The sequence below is a fragment of the Lepisosteus platostomus genome, chromosome 2 (assembly GCF_059453375.1).
Source record: "Lepisosteus platostomus isolate fLepPlt1 chromosome 2, fLepPlt1.hap1, whole genome shotgun sequence".
Taxonomy (NCBI): domain Eukaryota; kingdom Metazoa; phylum Chordata; class Actinopteri; order Semionotiformes; family Lepisosteidae; genus Lepisosteus; species Lepisosteus platostomus.
In genome coordinates this window covers 379,325-403,750 of record NC_142612.1, presented here as the reverse complement: position 1 = coordinate 403,750, position 24,426 = coordinate 379,325, and positions in this window count along the sequence as shown.

The following is a 24,426-nucleotide window of genomic DNA, read 5'->3' as shown; positions in this document are numbered from 1 at the left end:
CATTTCCGCGAACTCTATCTGAAGTTCTCTGGGCATGGGATTTTGACATATTCCCCAAACCAAAAGGAATGAGTGGGAAACAATCAAGACAACAGATAGAAGCACTTGCATTTGAATGAGTTTCAAGCATGCTTGGGTGCTCGTGTGATCTGAGTGACTTGGATTTGTAATACAACTGTCGCGTGGTGCACCGCGACCTCCAGGCACCCCGGAGTTTCTGAAAAAAAAATTTCTGCGATTTTCACGAAACCACTTTTCTTCAACTTGAATTGGGCTAAAAATCCATCCCTGAAAATAAAAATTCTCTGAGTAGTGTGGAAATGCTGATCCTTACCCTGCCTGGGTTGTCCACTGAGCATTTCCGCGAACTCTATCTGAAGTTCTCTGGGCATGGGATTTTGACATATTCCCCAAACCAAAAGGAATGAGTGGGAAACAATCAAGACAACAGATAGAAGCACTTGCATTTGAATGAGTTTCAAGTATGCTTGGGTGCTCGTGTGATCTGAGTGACTCAGTTTTGGAATACAACTGTCGCGTGGTGCTCCGCGACCTCCAGGCACCCCGGAGTTTCTGAAAAAAAATTTTCTGCGATTTTCACGAAACCACTTTTCTTCAACTTGAATTGGGCTAAAAATCCATCCCTGAAAAGAAAAATTCTCTGAGTAGTGTGGAAATGCTGATCCTTACCCTGCCTGGGTTGTCCACTGAGCATTTCCGCGAACTCTATCTGAAGTTCTCTGGGCATGGGATTTTGACATATTCCCCAAACCAAAAGGAATGAGTGGGAAACAATCAAGACAACAGATAGAACCACTTGCATTTGAATGAGTTTCAAGCATGCTTGGGTGCTCGTGTGATCTGAGTGACTCAGTTTTGGAATACAACTGTCGCGTGGTGCACCGCGACCTCCAGGCACCCCGGAGTTTCTGAAAAAAAATTTTCTGCGATTTTCACGAAACCACTTTTCTTCAACTTGAATTGGGCTAAAAATCCATCCCTGAAAAGAAAAATTCTCTGAGTAGTGTGGAAATGCTGATCCTTACCCTGCCTGGCTTGTCCACTGAGTATTTCCGCGAACTCTATCTGAAGTTCTCTGGGCATGGGATTTTGACATATTCCCCAAACCAAAAGGAATGAGTGGGAAACAATCAAGACAACAGATAGAACCACTTGTATTTGAATGAGTTTCAAGCATGCTTGGGTGCTCGTGTGATCTGAGTGACTTGGATTTGTAATACAACTGTCGCGTGGTGCACCGCGACCTCCAGGCACCCCGGAGTTTCTGAAAAAAAATTTTCTGCGATTGTCACGAAACCACTTTTCTTCAACTTGAATTGGGCTAAAAATCCATCCCTGAAAATAAAAATTCTCTGAGTAGTGTGGAAATGCTGATCCTTACCCTGCCTGGGTTGTCCACTGAGCATTTCCGCGAACTCTATCTGAAGTTCTCTGGGCATGGGATTTTGACATATTCCCCAAACCAAAAGGAATGAGTGGGAAACAATCAAGACAATAGATAGAAGCACTTGCATTTGAATGAGTTTCAAGCATGCTTGGGTGCTCGTGTGATCTGAGTGACTCAGTTTTGGAATACAACTGTCGCGTGGTGCACCGCGACCTCCAGGCACCCCGGAGTTTCTGAAAAAAAATTTTCTGCGATTTTCACGAAACCACTTTTCTTCAACTTGAATTGGGCTAAAAATCCATCCCTGAAAATAAAAATTCTCTGAGTAGTGTGGAAATGCTGATCCTTACCCTGCCTGGGTTGTCCACTGAGCATTTCCGCGAACTCTATCTGAAGTTCTCTGGGCATGGGATTTTGACATATTCCCCAAACCAAAAGGAATGAGTGGGAAACAATCAAGACAACAGATAGAAGCACTTGCATTTGAATGAGTTTCAAGCATGCTTGGGTGCTCGTGTGATCTGAGTGACTCAGTTTTGGAATACAACTGTCGCGTGGTGCACCGCGACCTCCAGGCACCCCGGAGTTTCTGAAAAAAAATTTTCTGCGATTTTCACGAAACCACTTTTCTTCAACTTGAATTGGGCTAAAAATCCATCCCTGAAAATAAAAATTCTCTGAGTAGTGTGGAAATGCTGATCCTTACCCTGCCTGGGTTGTCCACTGAGCATTTCCGCGAACTCTATCTGAAGTTCTCTGGGCATGGGATTTTGACATATTCCCCAAACCAAAAGGAATGAGTGGGAAACAATCAAGACAACAGATAGAAGCACTTGCATTTGAATGAGTTTCAAGCATGCTTGGGTGCTCGTGTGATCTGAGTGACTCAGTTTTGGAATACAACTGTCGCGTGGTGCACCGCGACCTCCAGGCACCCCGGAGTTTCTGAAAAAAAAATTTCTGCGATTTTCACGAAACCACTTTTCTTCAACTTGAATTGGGCTAAAAATCCATCCCTGAAAATAAAAATTCTCTGAGTAGTGTGGAAATGCTGATCCTTACCCTGCCTGGGTTGTCCACTGAGCATTTCCGCGAACTCTATCTGAAGTTCTCTGGGCATGGGATTTTGACATAATCCCCAAACCAAAAGGAATGAGTGGGAAACAATCAAGACAACAGATAGAAGCACTTGCATTTGAATGAGTTTCAAGCATGCTTGGGTGCTCGTGTGATCTGAGTGACTCAGTTTTGGAATACAACTGTCGCGTGGTGCACCGCGACCTCCAGGCACCCCGGAGTTTCTGAAAAAAAATTTTCTGCGATTTTCACGAAACCACTTTTCTTCAACTTGAATTGGGCTAAAAATCCATCCCTGAAAATAAAAATTCACTGAGTAGTGTGGAAATGCTGATCCTTACCCTGCCTGGGTTGTCCACTGAGCATTTCCGCGAACTCTATCTGAAGTTCTCTGGGCATGGGATTTTGACATATTCCCCAAACCAAAAGGAATGAGTGGGAAACAATCAAGACAACAGATAGAAGCACTTCCATTTGAATGAGTTTCAAGCATGCTTGGGTGCTCGTGTGATCTGAGTGACTTGGATTTGTAATACAACTGTCGCGTGGTGCACCGCGACCTCCAGGCACCCCGGAGTTTCTGAAAAAACATTTTCTGCGATTTTCACGAAACCACTTTTCTTCAACTTGAATTGGGCTAAAAATCCATCCCTGAAAATAAAAATTCTCTGAGTAGTGTGGAAATGCTGATCCTTACCCTGCCTGGGTTGTCCACTGAGCATTTCCGCGAACTCTATCTGAAGTTCTCTGGGCATGGGATTTTGACATATTCCCCAAACCAAAAGGAATGAGTGGGAAACAATCAAGACAACAGATAGAACCACTTGCATTTGAATGAGTTTCAAGCATGCTTGGGTGCTCGTGTGATCTGAGTGACTCAGTTTTGGAATACAACTGTCGCGTGGTGCACCGCGACCTCCAGGCACCCCGGAGTTTCTGAAAAAAAATTTTCTGCGATTTTCACGAAACCACTTTTCTTCAACTTGAATTGGGCTAAAAATCCATCCCTGAAAATAAAAATTCTCTGAGTAGTGTGGAAATGCTGATCCTTACCCTGCCTGGGTTGTCCACTGAGCATTTCCGCGAACTCTATCTGAAGTTCTCTGGGCATGGGATTTTGACATATTCCCCAAACCAAAAGGAATGAGTGGGAAACAATCAAGACAACAGATAGAACCACTTGTATTTGAATGAGTTTCAAGCATGCTTGGGTGCTCGTGTGATCTGAGTGACTTGGATTTGTAATACAACTGTCGCGTGGTGCACCGCGACCTCCAGGCACCCCGGAGTTTCTGAAAAAAAATTTTCTGCGATTTTCACGAAACCACTTTTCTTCAACTTGAATTGGGCTAAAAATCCATCCCTGAAAAGAAAAATTCTCTGAGTAGTGTGGAAATGCTGATCCTTACCCTGCCTGGCTTGTCCACTGAGTATTTCCGCGAACTCTATCTGAAGTTCTCTGGGCATGGGATTTTGACATATTCCCCAAACCAAAAGGAATGAGTGGGAAACAATCAAGACAACAGATAGAACCACTTGTATTTGAATGAGTTTCAAGCATGCTTGGGTGCTCGTGTGATCTGAGTGACTTGGATTTGTAATACAACTGTCGCGTGGTGCACCGCGACCTCCAGGCACCCCGGAGTTTCTGAAAAAAAATTTTCTGCGATTGTCACGAAACCACTTTTCTTCAACTTGAATTGGGCTAAAAATCCATCCCTGAAAATAAAAATTCTCTGAGTAGTGTGGAAATGCTGATCCTTACCCTGCCTGGGTTGTCCACTGAGCATTTCCGCGAACTCTATCTGAAGTTCTCTGGGCATGGGATTTTGACATATTCCCCAAACCAAAAGGAATGAGTGGGAAACAATCAAGACAATAGATAGAAGCACTTGCATTTGAATGAGTTTCAAGCATGCTTGGGTGCTCGTGTGATCTGAGTGACTCAGTTTTGGAATACAACTGTCGCGTGGTGCACCGCGACCTCCAGGCACCCCGGAGTTTCTGAAAAAAAATTTTCTGCGATTTTCACGAAACCACTTTTCTTCAACTTGAATTGGGCTAAAAATCCATCCCTGAAAATAAAAATTCTCTGAGTAGTGTGGAAATGCTGATCCTTACCCTGCCTGGGTTGTCCACTGAGCATTTCCGCGAACTCTATCTGAAGTTCTCTGGGCATGGGATTTTGACATATTCCCCAAACCAAAAGGAATGAGTGGGAAACAATCAAGACAACAGATAGAAGCACTTGCATTTGAATGAGTTTCAAGCATGCTTGGGTGCTCGTGTGATCTGAGTGACTTGGATTTGTAATACAACTGTCGCGTGGTGCACCGCGACCTCCAGGCACCCCGGAGTTTCTGAAAAAAAAATTTCTGCGATTTTCACGAAACCACTTTTCTTCAACTTGAATTGGGCTAAAAATCCATCCCTGAAAATAAAAATTCTCTGAGTAGTGTGGAAATGCTGATCCTTACCCTGCCTGGGTTGTCCACTGAGCATTTCCGCGAACTCTATCTGAAGTTCTCTGGGCATGGGATTTTGACATATTCCCCAAACCAAAAGGAATGAGTGGGAAACAATCAAGACAACAGATAGAAGCACTTGCATTTGAATGAGTTTCAAGTATGCTTGGGTGCTCGTGTGATCTGAGTGACTCAGTTTTGGAATACAACTGTCGCGTGGTGCTCCGCGACCTCCAGGCACCCCGGAGTTTCTGAAAAAAAATTTTCTGCGATTTTCACGAAACCACTTTTCTTCAACTTGAATTGGGCTAAAAATCCATCCCTGAAAAGAAAAATTCTCTGAGTAGTGTGGAAATGCTGATCCTTACCCTGCCTGGGTTGTCCACTGAGCATTTCCGCGAACTCTATCTGAAGTTCTCTGGGCATGGGATTTTGACATATTCCCCAAACCAAAAGGAATGAGTGGGAAACAATCAAGACAACAGATAGAACCACTTGCATTTGAATGAGTTTCAAGCATGCTTGGGTGCTCGTGTGATCTGAGTGACTCAGTTTTGGAATACAACTGTCGCGTGGTGCACCGCGACCTCCAGGCACCCCGGAGTTTCTGAAAAAAAATTTTCTGCGATTTTCACGAAACCACTTTTCTTCAACTTGAATTGGGCTAAAAATCCATCCCTGAAAAGAAAAATTCTCTGAGTAGTGTGGAAATGCTGATCCTTACCCTGCCTGGCTTGTCCACTGAGTATTTCCGCGAACTCTATCTGAAGTTCTCTGGGCATGGGATTTTGACATATTCCCCAAACCAAAAGGAATGAGTGGGAAACAATCAAGACAACAGATAGAACCACTTGTATTTGAATGAGTTTCAAGCATGCTTGGGTGCTCGTGTGATCTGAGTGACTTGGATTTGTAATACAACTGTCGCGTGGTGCACCGCGACCTCCAGGCACCCCGGAGTTTCTGAAAAAAAATTTTCTGCGATTGTCACGAAACCACTTTTCTTCAACTTGAATTGGGCTAAAAATCCATCCCTGAAAATAAAAATTCTCTGAGTAGTGTGGAAATGCTGATCCTTACCCTGCCTGGGTTGTCCACTGAGCATTTCCGCGAACTCTATCTGAAGTTCTCTGGGCATGGGATTTTGACATATTCCCCAAACCAAAAGGAATGAGTGGGAAACAATCAAGACAATAGATAGAAGCACTTGCATTTGAATGAGTTTCAAGCATGCTTGGGTGCTCGTGTGATCTGAGTGACTCAGTTTTGGAATACAACTGTCGCGTGGTGCACCGCGACCTCCAGGCACCCCGGAGTTTCTGAAAAAAAATTTTCTGCGATTTTCACGAAACCACTTTTCTTCAACTTGAATTGGGCTAAAAATCCATCCCTGAAAATAAAAATTCTCTGAGTAGTGTGGAAATGCTGATCCTTACCCTGCCTGGGTTGTCCACTGAGCATTTCCGCGAACTCTATCTGAAGTTCTCTGGGCATGGGATTTTGACATATTCCCCAAACCAAAAGGAATGAGTGGGAAACAATCAAGACAACAGATAGAAGCACTTGCATTTGAATGAGTTTCAAGCATGCTTGGGTGCTCGTGTGATCTGAGTGACTTGGATTTGTAATACAACTGTCGCGTGGTGCACCGCGACCTCCAGGCACCCCGGAGTTTCTGAAAAAAAAATTTCTGCGATTTTCACGAAACCACTTTTCTTCAACTTGAATTGGGCTAAAAATCCATCCCTGAAAATAAAAATTCTCTGAGTAGTGTGGAAATGCTGATCCTTACCCTGCCTGGGTTGTCCACTGAGCATTTCCGCGAACTCTATCTGAAGTTCTCTGGGCATGGGATTTTGACATATTCCCCAAACCAAAAGGAATGAGTGGGAAACAATCAAGACAACAGATAGAAGCACTTGCATTTGAATGAGTTTCAAGCATGCTTGGGTGCTCGTGTGATCTGAGTGACTCAGTTTTGGAATACAACTGTCGCGTGGTGCACCGCGACCTCCAGGCACCCCGGAGTTTCTGAAAAAAAAATTTCTGCGATTTTCACGAAACCACTTTTCTTCAACTTGAATTGGGCTAAAAATCCATCCCTGAAAATAAAAATTCTCTGAGTAGTGTGGAAATGCTGATCCTTACCCTGCCTGGGTTGTCCACTGAGCATTTCCGCGAACTCTATCTGAAGTTCTCTGGGCATGGGATTTTGACATAATCCCCAAACCAAAAGGAATGAGTGGGAAACAATCAAGACAACAGATAGAAGCACTTGCATTTGAATGAGTTTCAAGCATGCTTGGGTGCTCGTGTGATCTGAGTGACTCAGTTTTGGAATACAACTGTCGCGTGGTGCACCGCGACCTCCAGGCACCCCGGAGTTTCTGAAAAAAAATTTTCTGCGATTTTCACGAAACCACTTTTCTTCAACTTGAATTGGGCTAAAAATCCATCCCTGAAAATAAAAATTCACTGAGTAGTGTGGAAATGCTGATCCTTACCCTGCCTGGGTTGTCCACTGAGCATTTCCGCGAACTCTATCTGAAGTTCTCTGGGCATGGGATTTTGACATATTCCCCAAACCAAAAGGAATGAGTGGGAAACAATCAAGACAACAGATAGAAGCACTTCCATTTGAATGAGTTTCAAGCATGCTTGGGTGCTCGTGTGATCTGAGTGACTTGGATTTGTAATACAACTGTCGCGTGGTGCACCGCGACCTCCAGGCACCCCGGAGTTTCTGAAAAAACATTTTCTGCGATTTTCACGAAACCACTTTTCTTCAACTTGAATTGGGCTAAAAATCCATCCCTGAAAATAAAAATTCTCTGAGTAGTGTGGAAATGCTGATCCTTACCCTGCCTGGGTTGTCCACTGAGCATTTCCGCGAACTCTATCTGAAGTTCTCTGGGCATGGGATTTTGACATATTCCCCAAACCAAAAGGAATGAGTGGGAAACAATCAAGACAACAGATAGAAGCACTTGCATTTGAATGAGTTTCAAGCATGCTTGGGTGCTCGTGTGATCTGAGTGACTCAGTTTTGGAATACAACTGTCGCGTGGTGCACCGCGACCTCCAGGCACCCCGGAGTTTCTGAAAAAAAATTTTCTGCGATTTTCACGAAACCACTTTTCTTCAACTTGAATTGGGCTAAAAATCCATCCCTGAAAAGAAAAATTCTCTGAGTAGTGTGGAAATGCTGATCCTTACCCTGCCTGGGTTGTCCACTGAGCATTTCCGCGAACTCTATCTGAAGTTCTCTGGGCAGGGGATTTTGACATATTCCCCAAACCAAAAGGAATGAGTGGGAAACAATCAAGACAACAGATAGAAGCACTTGCATTTGAATGAGTTTCAAGCATGCTTGGGTGCTCGTGTGATCTGAGTGACTTGGATTTGTAATACAACTGTCGCGTGGTGCACCGCGACCTCCAGGCACCCCGGAGTTTCTGAAAAAAAATTTTCTGCGATTTTCACGAAACCACTTTTCTTCAACTTGAATTGGGCTAAAAATCCATCCCTGAAAATAAAAATTCTCTGAGTAGTGTGGAAATGCTGATCCTTACCCTGCCTGGGTTGTCCACTGAGCATTTCCGCGAACTCTATCTGAAGTTCTCTGGGCATGGGATTTTGACATATTCCCCAAACCAAAAGGAATGAGTGGGAAACAATCAAGACAACAGATAGAAGCACTTGCATTTGAATGAGTTTCAAGCATGCTTGGGTGCTCGTGTGATCTGAGTGACTCAGTTTTGGAATACAACTGTCGCGTGGTGCACCGCGACCTCCAGGCACCCCGGAGTTTCTGAAAAAAAATTTTCTGCGATTTTCACGAAACCACTTTTCTTCAACTTGAATTGGGCTAAAAATCCATCCCTGAAAATAAAAATTCTCTGAGTAGTGTGGAAATGCTGATCCTTACCCTGCCTGGGTTGTCCACTGAGAATTTCCGCGAACTCTATCTGAAGTTCTCTGGGCATGGGATTTTGACATATTCCCCAAACCAAAAGGAATGAGTGGGAAACAATCAAGACAACAGATAGAAGCACTTGCATTTGAATGAGTTTCAAGCATGCTTGGGTGCTCGTGTGATCTGAGTGACTCAGTTTTGGAATACAACTGTCGCGTGGTGCACCGCGACCTCCAGGCACCCCGGAGTTTCTGAAAAAAAATTTTCTGCGATTTTCACGAAACCACTTTTCTTCAACTTGAATTGGGCTAAAAATCCATCCCTGAAAATAAAAATTCTCTGAGTAGTGTGGAAATGCTGATCCTTACCCTGCCTGGGTTGTAAACTGAGCATTTCCGCGAACTCTATCTGAAGTTCTCTGGGCATGGGATTTTGACATATTCCCCAAACCAAAAGGAATGAGTGGGAAACAATCAAGACAACAGATAGAACCACTTGTATTTGAATGAGTTTCAAGCATGCTTGGGTGCTCGTGTGATCTGAGTGACTTGGATTTGTAATACAACTGTCGCGTGGTGCACCGCGACCTCCAGGCACCCCGGAGTTTCTGAAAAAAAATTTTCTGCGATTTTCACGAAACCACTTTTCTTCAACTTGAATTGGGCTAAAAATCCATCCCTGAAAAGAAAAATTCTCTGAGTAGTGTGGAAATGCTGATCCTTACCCTGCCTGGGTTGTCCACTGAGCATTTCCGCGAACTCTATCTGAAGTTCTCTGGGCATGGGATTTTGACATATTCCCCAAACCAAAAGGAATGAGTGGGAAACAATCAAGACAACAGATAGAACCACTTGTATTTGAATGAGTTTCAAGCATGCTTGGGTGCTCGTGTGATCTGAGTGACTTGGATTTGTAATACAACTGTCGCGTGGTGCACCGCGACCTCCAGGCACCCCGGAGTTTCTGAAAAAAAATTTTCTGCGATTGTCACGAAACCACTTTTCTTCAACTTGAATTGGGCTAAAAATCCATCCCTGAAAATAAAAATTCTCTGAGTAGTGTGGAAATGCTGATCCTTACCTTGCCTGGGTTGTCCACTGAGCATTTCCGCGAACTCTATCTGAAGTTCTCTGGGCATGGGATTTTGACATATTCCCCAAACCAAAAGGAATGAGTGGGAAACAATCAAGACAACAGATAGAAGCACTTGCATTTGAATGAGTTTCAAGCATGCTTGGGTGCTCGTGTGATCTGAGTGACTCAGTTTTGGAATACAACTGTCGCGTGGTGCACCGCGACCTCCAGGCACCCCGGAGTTTCTGAAAAAAAAATTTCTGCGATTTTCACGAAACCACTTTTCTTCAACTTGAATTGGGCTAAAAATCCATCCCTGAAAATAAAAATTCTCTGAGTAGTGTGGAAATGCTGATCCTTACCCTGCCTGGGTTGTCCACTGAGCATTTCCGCGAACTCTATCTGAAGTTCTCTGGGCATGGGATTTTGACATATTCCCCAAACCAAAAGGAATGAGTGGGAAACAATCAAGACAACAGATAGAACCACTTGTATTTGAATGAGTTTCAAGCATGCTTGGGTGCTCGTGTGATCTGAGTGACTTGGATTTGTAATACAACTGTCGCGTGGTGCACCGCGACCTCCAGGCACCCCGGAGTTTCTGAAAAAAAATTTTCTGCGATTTTCACGAAACCACTTTTCTTCAACTTGAATTGGGCTAAAAATCCATCCCTGAAAATAAAAATTCTCTGAGTAGTGTGGAAATGCTGATCCTTACCCTGCCTGGGTTGTCCACTGAGCATTTCCGCGAACTCTATCTGAAGTTCTCTGGGCATGGGATTTTGACATATTCCCCAAACCAAAAGGAATGAGTGGGAAACAATCAAGACAACAGATAGAACCACTTGTATTTGAATGAGTTTCAAGCTTGCTTGGGTGCTCGTGTGATCTGAGTGACTTGGATTTGTAATACAACTGTCGCGTGGTGCACCGCGACCTCCAGGCACCCCGGAGTTTCTGAAAAAAAATTTTCTGCGATTTTCACGAAACCACTTTTCTTCAACTTGAATTGGGCTAAAAATCCATCCCTGAAAATAAAAATTCTCTGAGTAGTGTGGAAATGCTGATCCTTACCCTGCCTGGGTTGTCCACTGAGTATTTCCGCGAACTCTATCTGAAGTTCTCTGGGCATGGGATTTTGACATATTCCCCAAACCAAAAGGAATGAGTGGGAAACAATCAAGACAACAGATAGAAGCACTTGCATTTGAATGAGTTTCAAGCATGCTTGGGTGCTCGTGTGATCTGAGTGACTCAGTTTTGGAATACAACTGTCGCGTGGTGCACCGCGACCTCCAGGCACCCCGGAGTTTCTGAAAAAAAATTTTCTGCGATTTTCACGAAACCACTTTTCTTCAACTTGAATTGGGCTAAAAATCCATCCCTGAAAAGAAAAATTCTCTGAGTAGTGTGGAAATGCTGATCCTTACCCTGCCTGGGTTGTCCACTGAGCATTTCCGCGAACTCTATCTGAAGTTCTCTGGGCATGGGATTTTGACATATTCCCCAAACCAAAAGGAATGAGTGGGAAACAATCAAGACAACAGATAGAAGCACTTGCATTTGAATGAGTTTCAAGCATGCTTGGGTGCTCGTGTGATCTGAGTGACTCAGTTTTGGAATACAACTGTCGCGTGGTGCACCGCGACCTCCAGGCACCCCGGAGTTTCTGAAAAAAAATTTTCTGCGATTTTCACGAAACCACTTTTCTTCAACTTGAATTGGGCTAAAAATCCATCCCTGAAAATAAAAATTCTCTGAGTAGTGTGGAAATGCTGATCCTTACCCTGCCTGGGTTGTAAACTGAGCATTTCCGCGAACTCTATCTGAAGTTCTCTGGGCATGGGATTTTGACATATTCCCCAAACCAAAAGGAATGAGTGGGAAACAATCAAGACAACAGATAGAACCACTTGTATTTGAATGAGTTTCAAGCATGCTTGGGTGCTCGTGTGATCTGAGTGACTTGGATTTGTAATACAACTGTCGCGTGGTGCACCGCGACCTCCAGGCACCCCGGAGTTTCTGAAAAAAAATTTTCTGCGATTTTCACGAAACCACTTTTCTTTAACTTGAATTGGGCTAAAAATCCATCCCTGAAAAGAAAAATTCTCTGAGTAGTGTGGAAATGCTGATCCTTACCTTGCCTGGGTTGTCCACTGAGCATTTCCGCGAACTCTATCTGAAGTTCTCTGGGCATGGGATTTTGACATATTCCCCAAACCAAAAGGAATGAGTGGGAAACAATCAAGACAACAGATAGAACCACTTGTATTTGAATGAGTTTCAAGCATGCTTGGGTGCTCGTGTGATCTGAGTGACTTGGATTTGTAATACAACTGTCGCGTGGTGCACCGCGACCTCCAGGCACCCCGGAGTTTCTGAAAAAAAATTTTCTGCGATTGTCACGAAACCACTTTTCTTCAACTTGAATTGGGCTAAAAATCCATCCCTGAAAATAAAAATTCTCTGAGTAGTGTGGAAATGCTGATCCTTACCCTGCCTGGGTTGTCCACTGAGCATTTCCGCGAACTCTATCTGAAGTTCTCTGGGCATGGGATTTTGACATATTCCCCAAACCAAAAGGAATGAGTGGGAAACAATCAAGACAACAGATAGAAGCACTTGCATTTGAATGAGTTTCAAGCATGCTTGGGTGCTCGTGTGATCTGAGTGACTCAGTTTTGGAATACAACTGTCGCGTGGTGCACCGCGACCTCCAGGCACCCCGGAGTTTCTGAAAAAAAATTTTCTGCGATTTTCACGAAACCACTTTTCTTCAACTTGAATTGGGCTAAAAATCCATCCCTGAAAATAAAAATTCTCTGAGTAGTGTGGAAATGCTGATCCTTACCCTGCCTGGGTTGTCCACTGAGCATTTCCGCGAACTCTATCTGAAGTTCTCTGGGCATGGGATTTTGACATATTCCCCAAACCAAAAGGAATGAGTGGGAAACAATCAAGACAACAGATAGAAGCACTTGCATTTGAATGAGTTTCAAGCATGCTTGGGTGCTCGTGTGATCTGAGTGACTCAGTTTTGGAATACAACTGTCGCGTGGTGCACCGCGACCTCCAGGCACCCCGGAGTTTCTGAAAAAAAAATTTCTGCGATTTTCACGAAACCACTTTTCTTCAACTTGAATTGGGCTAAAAATCCATCCCTGAAAATAAAAATTCTCTGAGTAGTGTGGAAATGCTGATCCTTACCCTGCCTGGGTTGTCCACTGAGCATTTCCGCGAACTCTATCTGAAGTTCTCTGGGCATGGGATTTTGACATATTCCCCAAACCAAAAGGAATGAGTGGGAAACAATCAAGACAACAGATAGAACCACTTGTATTTGAATGAGTTTCAAGCATGCTTGGGTGCTCGTGTGATCTGAGTGACTTGGATTTGTAATACAACTGTCGCGTGGTGCACCGCGACCTCCAGGCACCCCGGAGTTTCTGAAAAAAAATTTTCTGCGATTTTCACGAAACCACTTTTCTTCAACTTGAATTGGGCTAAAAATCCATCCCTGAAAATAAAAATTCTCTGAGTAGTGTGGAAATGCTGATCCTTACCCTGCCTGGGTTGTCCACTGAGCATTTCCGCGAACTCTATCTGAAGTTCTCTGGGCATGGGATTTTGACATATTCCCCAAACCAAAAGGAATGAGTGGGAAACAATCAAGACAACAGATAGAACCACTTGTATTTGAATGAGTTTCAAGCTTGCTTGGGTGCTCGTGTGATCTGAGTGACTTGGATTTGTAATACAACTGTCGCGTGGTGCACCGCGACCTCCAGGCACCCCGGAGTTTCTGAAAAAAATTTTTCTGCGATTTTCACGAAACCACTTTTCTTCAACTTGAATTGGGCTAAAAATCCATCCCTGAAAATAAAAATTCTCTGAGTAGTGTGGAAATGCTGATCCTTACCCTGCCTGGGTTGTCCACTGAGTATTTCCGCGAACTCTATCTGAAGTTCTCTGGGCATGGGATTTTGACATATTCCCCAAACCAAAAGGAATGAGTGGGAAACAATCAAGACAACAGATAGAAGCACTTGCATTTGAATGAGTTTCAAGCATGCTTGGGTGCTCGTGTGATCTGAGTGACTCAGTTTTGGAATACAACTGTCGCGTGGTGCACCGCGACCTCCAGGCACCCCGGAGTTTCTGAAAAAAAATTTTCTGCGATTTTCACGAAACCACTTTTCTTCAACTTGAATTGGGCTAAAAATCCATCCCTGAAAAGAAAAATTCTCTGAGTAGTGTGGAAATGCTGATCCTTACCCTGCCTGGGTTGTCCACTGAGCATTTCCGCGAACTCTATCTGAAGTTCTCTGGGCATGGGATTTTGACATATTCCCCAAACCAAAAGGAATGAGTGGGAAACAATCAAGACAACAGATAGAAGCACTTGCATTTGAATGAGTTTCAAGCATGCTTGGGTGCTCGTGTGATCTGAGTGACTCAGTTTTGGAATACAACTGTCGCGTGGTGCACCGCGACCTCCAGGCACCCCGGAGTTTCTGAAAAAAAATTTTCTGCGATTTTCACGAAACCACTTTTCTTCAACTTGAATTGGGCTAAAAATCCATCCCTGAAAATAAAAATTCTCTGAGTAGTGTGGAAATGCTGATCCTTACCCTGCCTGGGTTGTCCACTGAGCATTTCCGCGAACTCTATCTGAAGTTCTCTGGGCATGGGATTTTGACATATTCCCCAAACCAAAAGGAATGAGTGGGAAACAATCAAGACAACAGATAGAAGCACTTGCATTTGAATGAGTTTCAAGCATGCTTGGGTGCTCGTGTGATCTGAGTGACTCAGTTTTGGAATACAACTGTCGCGTGGTGCACCGCGACCTCCAGACACCCCGGAGTTTCTGAAAAAAAATTTTCTGCGATTTTCACGAAACCACTTTTCTTCAACTTGAATTGGGCTAAAAATCCATCCCTGAAAATAAAAATTCTCTGAGTAGTGTGGAAATGCTGATCCTTACCCTGCCTGGGTTGTCCACTGAGCATTTCCGCGAACTCTATCTGAAGTTCTCTGGGCATGGGATTTTGACATATTCCCCAAACCAAAAGGAATGAGTGGGAAACAATCAAGACAACAGATAGAACCACTTGTATTTGAATGAGTTTCAAGCATGCTTGGGTGCTCGTGTGATCTGAGTGACTTGGATTTGTAATACAACTGTCGCGTGGTGCACCGCGACCTCCAGGCACCCCGGAGTTTCTGAAAAAAAATTTTCTGCGATTTTCACGAAACCACTTTTCTTCAACTTGAATTGGGCTAAAAATCCATCCCTGAAAAGAAAAATTCTCTGAGTAGTGTGGAAATGCTGATCCTTACCCTGCCTGGGTTGTCCACTGAGCATTTCCGCGAACTCTATCTGAAGTTCTCTGGGCATGGGATTTTGACATATTCCCCAAACCAAAAGGAATGAGTGGGAAACAATCAAGACAACAGATAGAACCACTTGTATTTGAATGAGTTTCAAGCATGCTTGGGTGCTCGTGTGATCTGAGTGACTTGGATTTGTAATACAACTGTCGCGTGGTGCACCGCGACCTCCAGGCACCCCGGAGTTTCTGAAAAAAAATTTTCTGCGATTGTCACGAAACCACTTTTCTTCAACTTGAATTGGGCTAAAAATCCATCCCTGAAAATAAAAATTCTCTGAGTAGTGTGGAAATGCTGATCCTTACCCTGCCTGGGTTGTCCACTGAGCATTTCCGCGAACTCTATCTGAAGTTCTCTGGGCATGGGATTTTGACATATTCCCCAAACCAAAAGGAATGAGTGGGAAACAATCAAGACAACAGATAGAAGCACTTGCATTTGAATGAGTTTCAAGCATGCTTGGGTGCTCGTGTGATCTGAGTGACTTGGATTTGTAATACAACTGTCGCGTGGTGCACCGCGACCTCCAGGCACCCCGGAGTTTCTGAAAAAAAATTTTCTGCGATTTTCACGAAACCACTTTTCTTCAACTTGAATTGGGCTAAAAATCCATCCCTGAAAATAAAAATTCTCTGAGTAGTGTGGAAATGCTGATCCTTACCCTGCCTGGGTTGTCCACTGAGCATTTCCGCGAACTCTATCTGAAGTTCTCTGGGCATGGGATTTTGACATATTCCCCAAACCAAAAGGAATGAGTGGGAAACAATCAAGACAACAGATAGAAGCACTTGCATTTGAATGAGTTTCAAGCATGCTTGGGTGCTCGTTGGATCTGAGTGACTCAGTTTTGGAATACAACTGTCGCGTGGTGCACCGCGACCTCCAGGCACCCCGGAGTTTCTGAAAAAAAAATTTCTGCGATTTTCACGAAACCACTTTTCTTCAACTTGAATTGGGCTAAAAATCCATCCCTGAAAATAAAAATTCTCTGAGTAGTGTGGAAATGCTGATCCTTACCCTGCCTGGGTTGTCCACTGAGCATTTCCGCGAACTCTATCTGAAGTTCTCTGGGCATGGGATTTTGACATATTCCCCAAACCAAAAGGAATGAGTGGGAAACAATCAAGACAACAGATAGAACCACTTGTATTTGAATGAGTTTCAAGCATGCTTGGGTGCTCGTGTGATCTGAGTGACTTGGATTTGTAATACAACTGTCGCGTGGTGCACCGCGACCTCCAGGCACCCCGGAGTTTCTGAAAAAAAATTTTCTGCGATTTTCACGAAACCACTTTTCTTCAACTTGAATTGGGCTAAAAATCCATCCCTGAAAATAAAAATTCTCTGAGTAGTGTGGAAATGCTGATCCTTACCCTGCCTGGGTTGTCCACTGAGCATTTCCGCGAACTCTATCTGAAGTTCTCTGGGCATGGGATTTTGACATATTCCCCAAACCAAAAGGAATGAGTGGGAAACAATCAAGACAACAGATAGAACCACTTGTATTTGAATGAGTTTCAAGCTTGCTTGGGTGCTCGTGTGATCTGAGTGACTTGGATTTGTAATACAACTGTCGCGTGGTGCACCGCGACCTCCAGGCACCCCGGAGTTTCTGAAAAAAAATTTTCTGCGATTTTCACGAAACCACTTTTCTTCAACTTGAATTGGGCTAAAAATCCATCCCTGAAAATAAAAATTCTCTGAGTAGTGTGGAAATGCTGATCCTTACCCTGCCTGGGTTGTCCACTGAGCATTTCCGCGAACTCTATCTGAAGTTCTCTGGGCATGGGATTTTGACATATTCCCCAAACCAAAAGGAATGAGTGGGAAACAATCAAGACAACAGATAGAACCACTTGTATTTGAATGAGTTTCAAGCATGCTTGGGTGCTCGTGTGATCTGAGTGACTTGGATTTGTAATACAACTGTCGCGTGGTGCACCGCGACCTCCAGGCACCCCGGAGTTTCTGAAAAAAAATTTTCTGCGATTTTCACGAAACCACTTTTCTTCAACTTGAATTGGGCTAAAAATCCATCCCTGAAAAGAAAAATTCTCTGAGTAGTGTGGAAATGCTGATCCTTACCCTGCCTGGCTTGTCCACTGAGTATTTCCGCGAACTCTATCTGAAGTTCTCTGGGCATGGGATTTTGACATATTCCCCAAACCAAAAGGAATGAGTGGGAAACAATCAAGACAACAGATAGAACCACTTGTATTTGAACGAGTTTCAAGCTTGCTTGGGTGCTCGTGTGATCTGAGTGACTTGGATTTGTAATACAACTGTCGCGTGGTGCACCGCGACCTCCAGGCACCCCGGAGTTTCTGAAAAAAAATTTTCTGCGATTTTCACGAAACCACTTTTCTTCAACTTGAATTGGGCTAAAAATCCATCCCTGAAAATAAAAATTCTCTGAGTAGTGTGGAAATGCTGATCCTTACCCTGCCTGGGTTGTCCACTGAGCATTTCCGCGAACTCTATCTGAAGTTCTCTGGGCATGGGATTTTGACATATTCCCCAAACCAAAAGGAATGAGTGGGAAACAATCAAGACAACAGATAGAAGCACTTGCATTTGAATGAGTTTCAAGCATGCTTGGGTGCTCGTGTGATCTGAGTGACTCAGTTTTGGAATACAACTGTCGCGTGGTGCACCGCGACCTCCAGGCACCCCGGAGTTTCTGAAAAAAAAATTTCTGCGATTTTCACGAAACCACTTTTCTTCAACTTGAATTGGGCTAAAAATCCATCCCTGAAAATAAAAATTCTCTGAGTAGTGTGGAAATGCTGATCCTTACCCTGCCTGGGTTGTCCACTGAGCATTTCCGCGAACTCTATCTGAAGTTCTCTGGGCATGGGATTTTGACATATTCCCCAAACCAAAAGGAATGAGTGGGAAACAATCAAGACAACAGATAGAAGCACTTGCATTTGAATGAGTTTCAAGCATGCTTGGGTGCTCGTGTGATCTGAGTGACTCAGTTTTGGAATACAACTGTCGCGTGGTGCACCGCGACCTCCAGGCACCCCGGAGTTTCTGAAAAAAAATTTTCTGCGATTTTCACGAAACCACTTTTCTTCAACTTGAATTGGGCTAAAAATCCATCCCTGAAAAGAAAAATTCTCTGAGTAGTGTGGAAATGCTGATCCTTACCCTGCCTGGGTTGTCCACTGAGCATTTCCGCGAACTCTATCTGAAGTTCTCTGGGCATGGGATTTTGACATATTCCCCAAACCAAAAGGAATGAGTGGGAAACAATCAAGACAACAGATAGAACCACTTGTATTTGAATGAGTTTCAAGCATGCTTGGGTGCTCGTGTGATCTGAGTGACTTGGATTTGTAATACAACTGTCGCGTGGTGCACCGCGACCTCCAGGCACCCCGGAGTTTCTGAAAAAAAATTTTCTGCGATTTTCACGAAACCACTTTTCTTCAACTTGAATTGGGCTAAAAATCCATCCCTGAAAATAAAAATTCTCTGAGTAGTGTGGAAATGCTGATCCTTACCCTGCCTGGGTTGTCCACTGAGCATTTCCGCGAACTCTATCTGAAGTTCTCTGGGCATGGGATTTTGACATATTCCCCAAACCAAAAGGAATGAGTGGGAAACAATCAATACAACAGATAGAAGCACTTGCATTTGAATGAGTTTCAAGCATGCTTGGGTGCTCGTGTGATCTGAGTGACTCAGTTTTGGAATACAACTGTCGCGTGGTGCACCGCGACCTCCAGGCACCCCGGAGTTTCTGAAAAAAAATTTTCTGCGATTTTCACGAAACCACTTTTCTTCAACTTGAATTGGGCTAAAAATCCATCCCTGAAAATAAAAATTCTCTGAGTAGTGTGGAAATGCTGATCCTTACCCTGCCTGGGTTGTCCACTGAGCATTTCCGCGAACTCTATCTGAAGTTCTCTGGGCATGGGATTTTGACATATTCCCCAAACCAAAAGGAATGAGTGGGAAACAATCAAGACAACAGATAGAAGCACTTGCATTTGAATGAGTTTCAAGCATGCTTGGGTGCTCGTGTGATCTGAGTGACTCAGTTTTGGAATACAACTGTCGCGTGGTGCACCGCGACCTCCAGGCACCCCGGAGTTTCTGAAAAAAAATTTTCTGCGATTTTCACGAAACCACTTTTCTTCAACTTGAATTGGGCTAAAAATCCATCCCTGAAAAGAAAAATTCTCTGAGTAGTGTGGAAATGCTGATCCTTACCCTGCCTGGGTTGTCCACTGAGCATTTCCGCGAACTCTATCTGAAGTTCTCTGGGCATGGGATTTTGACATATTCCCCAAACCAAAAGGAATGAGTGGGAAACAATCAAGACAACAGATAGAACCACTTGTATTTGAATGAGTTTCAAGCATGCTTGGGTGCTCGTGTGATCTGAGTGACTTGGATTTGGAATACAACTGTCGCGTGGTGCACCGCGACCTCCAGGCACCCCGGAGTTTCTGAAAAAAAATTTTCTGCGATTTTCACGAAACCACTTTTCTTCAACTTGAATTGGGCTAAAAATCCATCCCTGAAAATAAAAATTCTCTGAGTAGTGTGGAAATGCTGATCCTTACCCTGCCTGGGTTGTCCACTGAGCATTTCCGCGAACTCTATCTGAAGTTCTCTGGGCATGGGATTTTGACATATTCCCCAAACCAAAAGGAATGAGTGGGAAACAATCAAGACAACAGATAGAAGCACTTGCATTTGAATGAGTTTCAAGCATGCTTGGGTGCTCGTGTGATCTGAGTGACTCAGTTTTGGAATACAACTGTCGCGTGGTGCACCGCGACCTCCAGGCACCCCGGAGTTTCTGAAAAAAAATTTTCTGCGATTTTCACGAAACCACTTTTCTTCAACTTGAATTGGGCTAAAAATCCATCCCTGAAAAGAAAAATTCTCTGAGTAGTGTGGAAATGCTGATCCTTACCCTGCCTGGGTTGTCCACTGAGCATTTCCGTGAACTCTATCTGAAGTTCTCTGGGCATGGGATTTTGACATATTCCCCAAACCAAAAGGAATGAGTGGGAAACAATCAAGACAACAGATAGAAGCACTTGCATTTGAATGAGTTTCAAGCATGCTTGGGTGCTCGTGTGATCTGAGTGACTCAGTTTTGGAATACAACTGTCGCGTGGTGCACCGCGACCTCCAGGCACCCCGGAGTTTCTGAAAAAAAATTTTCTGCGATTTTCACGAAACCACTTTTCTTCAACTTGAATTGGGCTAAAAATCCATCCCTGAAAAGAAAAATTCTCTGAGTAGTGTGGAAATGCTGATCCTTACCCTGCCTGGGTTGTCCACTGAGCATTTCCGCGAACTCTATCTGAAGTTCTCTGGGCATGGGATTTTGACATATTCCCCAAACCAAAAGGAATGAGTGGGAAACAATCAAGACAACAGATAGAAGCACTTGCATTTGAATGAGTTTCAAGCATGCTTGGGTGCTCGTGTGATCTGAGTGACTCAGTTTTGGAATACAACTGTCGCGTGGTGCACCGCGACCTCCAGACACCCCGGAGTTTCTGAAAAAAAATTTTCTGCGATTTTCACGAAACCACTTTTCTTCAACTTGAATTGGGCTAAAAATCCATCCCTGAAAATAAAAATTCTCTGAGTAGTGTGGAAATGCTGATCCTTACCCTGCCTGGGTTGTCCACTGAGCATTTCCGCGAACTCTATCTGAAGTTCTCTGGGCATGGGATTTTGACATATTCCCCAAACCAAAAGGAATGAGTGGGAAACAATCAAGACAACAGATAGAAGCACTTGTATTTGAATGAGTTTCAAGCATGCTTGGGTGCTCGTGTGATCTGAGTGACTTGGATTTGTAATACAACTGTCGCGTGGTGCACCGCGACCTCCAGGCACCCCGGAGTTTCTGAAAAAAAATTTTCTGCGATTTTCACGAAACCACTTTTCTTCAACTTGAATTGGGCTAAAAATCCATCCCTGAAAAGAAAAATTCTCTGAGTAGTGTGGAAATGCTGATCCTTACCCTGCCTGGGTTGTCCACTGAGCATTTCCGCGAACTCTATCTGAAGTTCTCTGGGCATGGGATTTTGACATATTCCCCAAACCAAAAGGAATGAGTGGGAAACAATCAAGACAACAGATAGAACCACTTGTATTTGAATGAGTTTCAAGCATGCTTGGGTGCTCGTGTGATCTGAGTGACTTGGATTTGTAATACAACTGTCGCGTGGTGCACCGCGACCTCCAGGCACCCCGGAGTTTCTGAAAAAAAATTTTCTGCGATTGTCACGAAACCACTTTTCTTCAACTTGAATTGGGCTAAAAATCCATCCCTGAAAATAAAAATTCTCTGAGTAGTGTGGAAATGCTGATCCTTACCCTGCCTGGGTTGTCCACTGAGCATTTCCGCGAACTCTATCTGAAGTTCTCTGGGCATGGGATTTTGACATATTCCCCAAACCAAAAGGAATGAGTGGGAAACAATCAATACAACAGATAGAAGCACTTGCATTTGAATGAGTTTCAAGCATGCTTGGGTGCTCGTGTGATCTGAGTGACTCAGTTTTGGAATACAACTGTCGCGTGGTGCACCGCGACCTCCAGGCACCCCGGAGTTTCTGAAAAAAAATTTTCTGCGATTTTCACGAAACCACTTTTCTTCAACTTGAATTGGGCTAAAAATCCATCCCTGAAAATAAAAATTCTCTGAGTAGTGTGGAAATGCTGATCCTTACCCTGCCTGGGTTGTCCACTGAGCATTTCCGCGAACTCTATCTGAAGTTCTCTGGGCATGGGATTTTGACATATTCCCCAAACCAAAAGGAATGAGTGGGAAACAATCAAGACAACAGATAGAAGCACTTGCATTTGAATGAGTTTCAAGCATGCTTGGGTGCTCGTGTGATCTGAGTGACTCAGTTTTGGAATACAACTGTCGCGTGGTGCACCGCGACCTCCAGGCACCCCGGAGTTTCTGAAAAAAAATTTTCTGCGATTTTCACGAAACCACTTTTCTTCAACTTGAATTGGGCTAAAAATCCATCCCTGAAAAGAAAAATTCTCTGAGTAGTGTGGAAATGCTGATCCTTACCCTGCCTGGGTTGTCCACTGAGCATTTCCGCGAACTCTATCTGAAGTTCTCTGGGCATGGGATTTTGACATATTCCCCAAACCAAAAGGAATGAGTGGGAAACAATCAAGACAACAGATAGAACCACTTGTATTTGAATGAGTTTCAAGCATGCTTGGGTGCTCGTGTGATCTGAGTGACTTGGATTTGTAATACAACTGTCGCGTGGTGCACCGCGACCTCCAGGCACCCCGGAGTTTCTGAAAAAAAATTTTCTGCGATTTTCACGAAACCACTTTTCTTCAACTTGAATTGGGCTAAAAATCCATCCCTGAAAATAAAAATTCTCTGAGTAGTGTGGAAATGCTGATCCTTACCCTGCCTGGCTTGTCCACTGAGTATTTCCGCGAACTCTATCTGAAGTTCTCTGGGCATGGGATTTTGACATATTCCCCAAACCAAAAGGAATGAGTGGGAAACAATCAAGACAACAGATAGAACCACTTGTATTTGAACGAGTTTCAAGCTTGCTTGGGTGCTCGTGTGATCTGAGTGACTTGGATTTGTAATACAACTGTCGCGTGGTGCACCGCGACCTCCAGGCACCCCGGAGTTTCTGAAAAAAAATTTTCTGCGATTTTCACGAAACCACTTTTCTTCAACTTGAATTGGGCTAAAAATCCATCCCTGAAAATAAAAATTCTCTGAGTAGTGTGGAAATGCTGATCCTTACCCTGCCTGGGTTGTCCACTGAGCATTTCCGCGAACTCTATCTGAAGTTCTCTGGGCATGGGATTTTGACATATTCCCCAAACCAAAAGGAATGAGTGGGAAACAATCAAGACAACAGATAGAAGCACTTGCATTTGAATGAGTTTCAAGCATGCTTGGGTGCTCGTGTGATCTGAGTGACTCAGTTTTGGAATACAACTGTCGCGTGGTGCACCGCGACCTCCAGGCACCCCGGAGTTTCTGAAAAAAAATTTTCTGCGATTTTCACGAAACCACTTTTCTTCAACTTGAATTGGGCTAAAAATCCATCCCTGAAAAGAAAAATTCTCTGAGTAGTGTGGAAATGCTGATCCTTACCCTGCCTGGGTTGTCCACTGAGCATTTCCGCGAACTCTATCTGAAGTTCTCTGGGCATGGGATTTTGACATATTCCCCAAACCAAAAGGAATGAGTGGGAAACAATCAAGACAACAGATAGAAGCACTTGCATTTGAATGAGTTTCAAGCATGCTTGGGTGCTCGTGTGATCTGAGTGACTCAGTTTTGGAATACAACTGTCGCGTGGTGCACCGCGACCTCCAGGCACCCCGGAGTTTCTGAAAAAAAATTTTCTGCGATTTTCACGAAACCACTTTTCTTCAACTTGAATTGGGCTAAAAATCCATCCCTGAAAAGAAAAATTCTCTGAGTAGTGTGGAAATGCTGATCCTTACCCTGCCTGGGTTGTCCACTGAGCATTTCCGCGAACTCTATCTGAAGTTCTCTGGGCATGGGATTTTGACATATTCCCCAAACCAAAAGGAATGAGTGGGAAACAATCAAGACAACAGATAGAAGCACTTGCATTTGAATGAGTTTCAAGCATGCTTGGGTGCTCGTGTGATCTGAGTGACTCAGTTTTGGAATACAACTGTCGCGTGGTGCACCGCGACCTCCAGACACCCCGGAGTTTCTGAAAAAAAATTTTCTGCGATTTTCACGAAACCACTTTTCTTCAACTTGAATTGGGCTAAAAATCCATCCCTGAAAATAAAAATTCTCTGAGTAGTGTGGAAATGCTGATCCTTACCCTGCCTGGGTTGTCCACTGAGCATTTCCGCGAACTCTATCTGAAGTTCTCTGGGCATGGGATTTTGACATATTCCCCAAACCAAAAGGAATGAGTGGGAAACAATCAAGACAACAGATAGAACCACTTGTATTTGAATGAGTTTCAAGCATGCTTGGGTGCTCGTGTGATCTGAGTGACTTGGATTTGTAATACAACTGTCGCGTGGTGCACCGCGACCTCCAGGCACCCCGGAGTTTC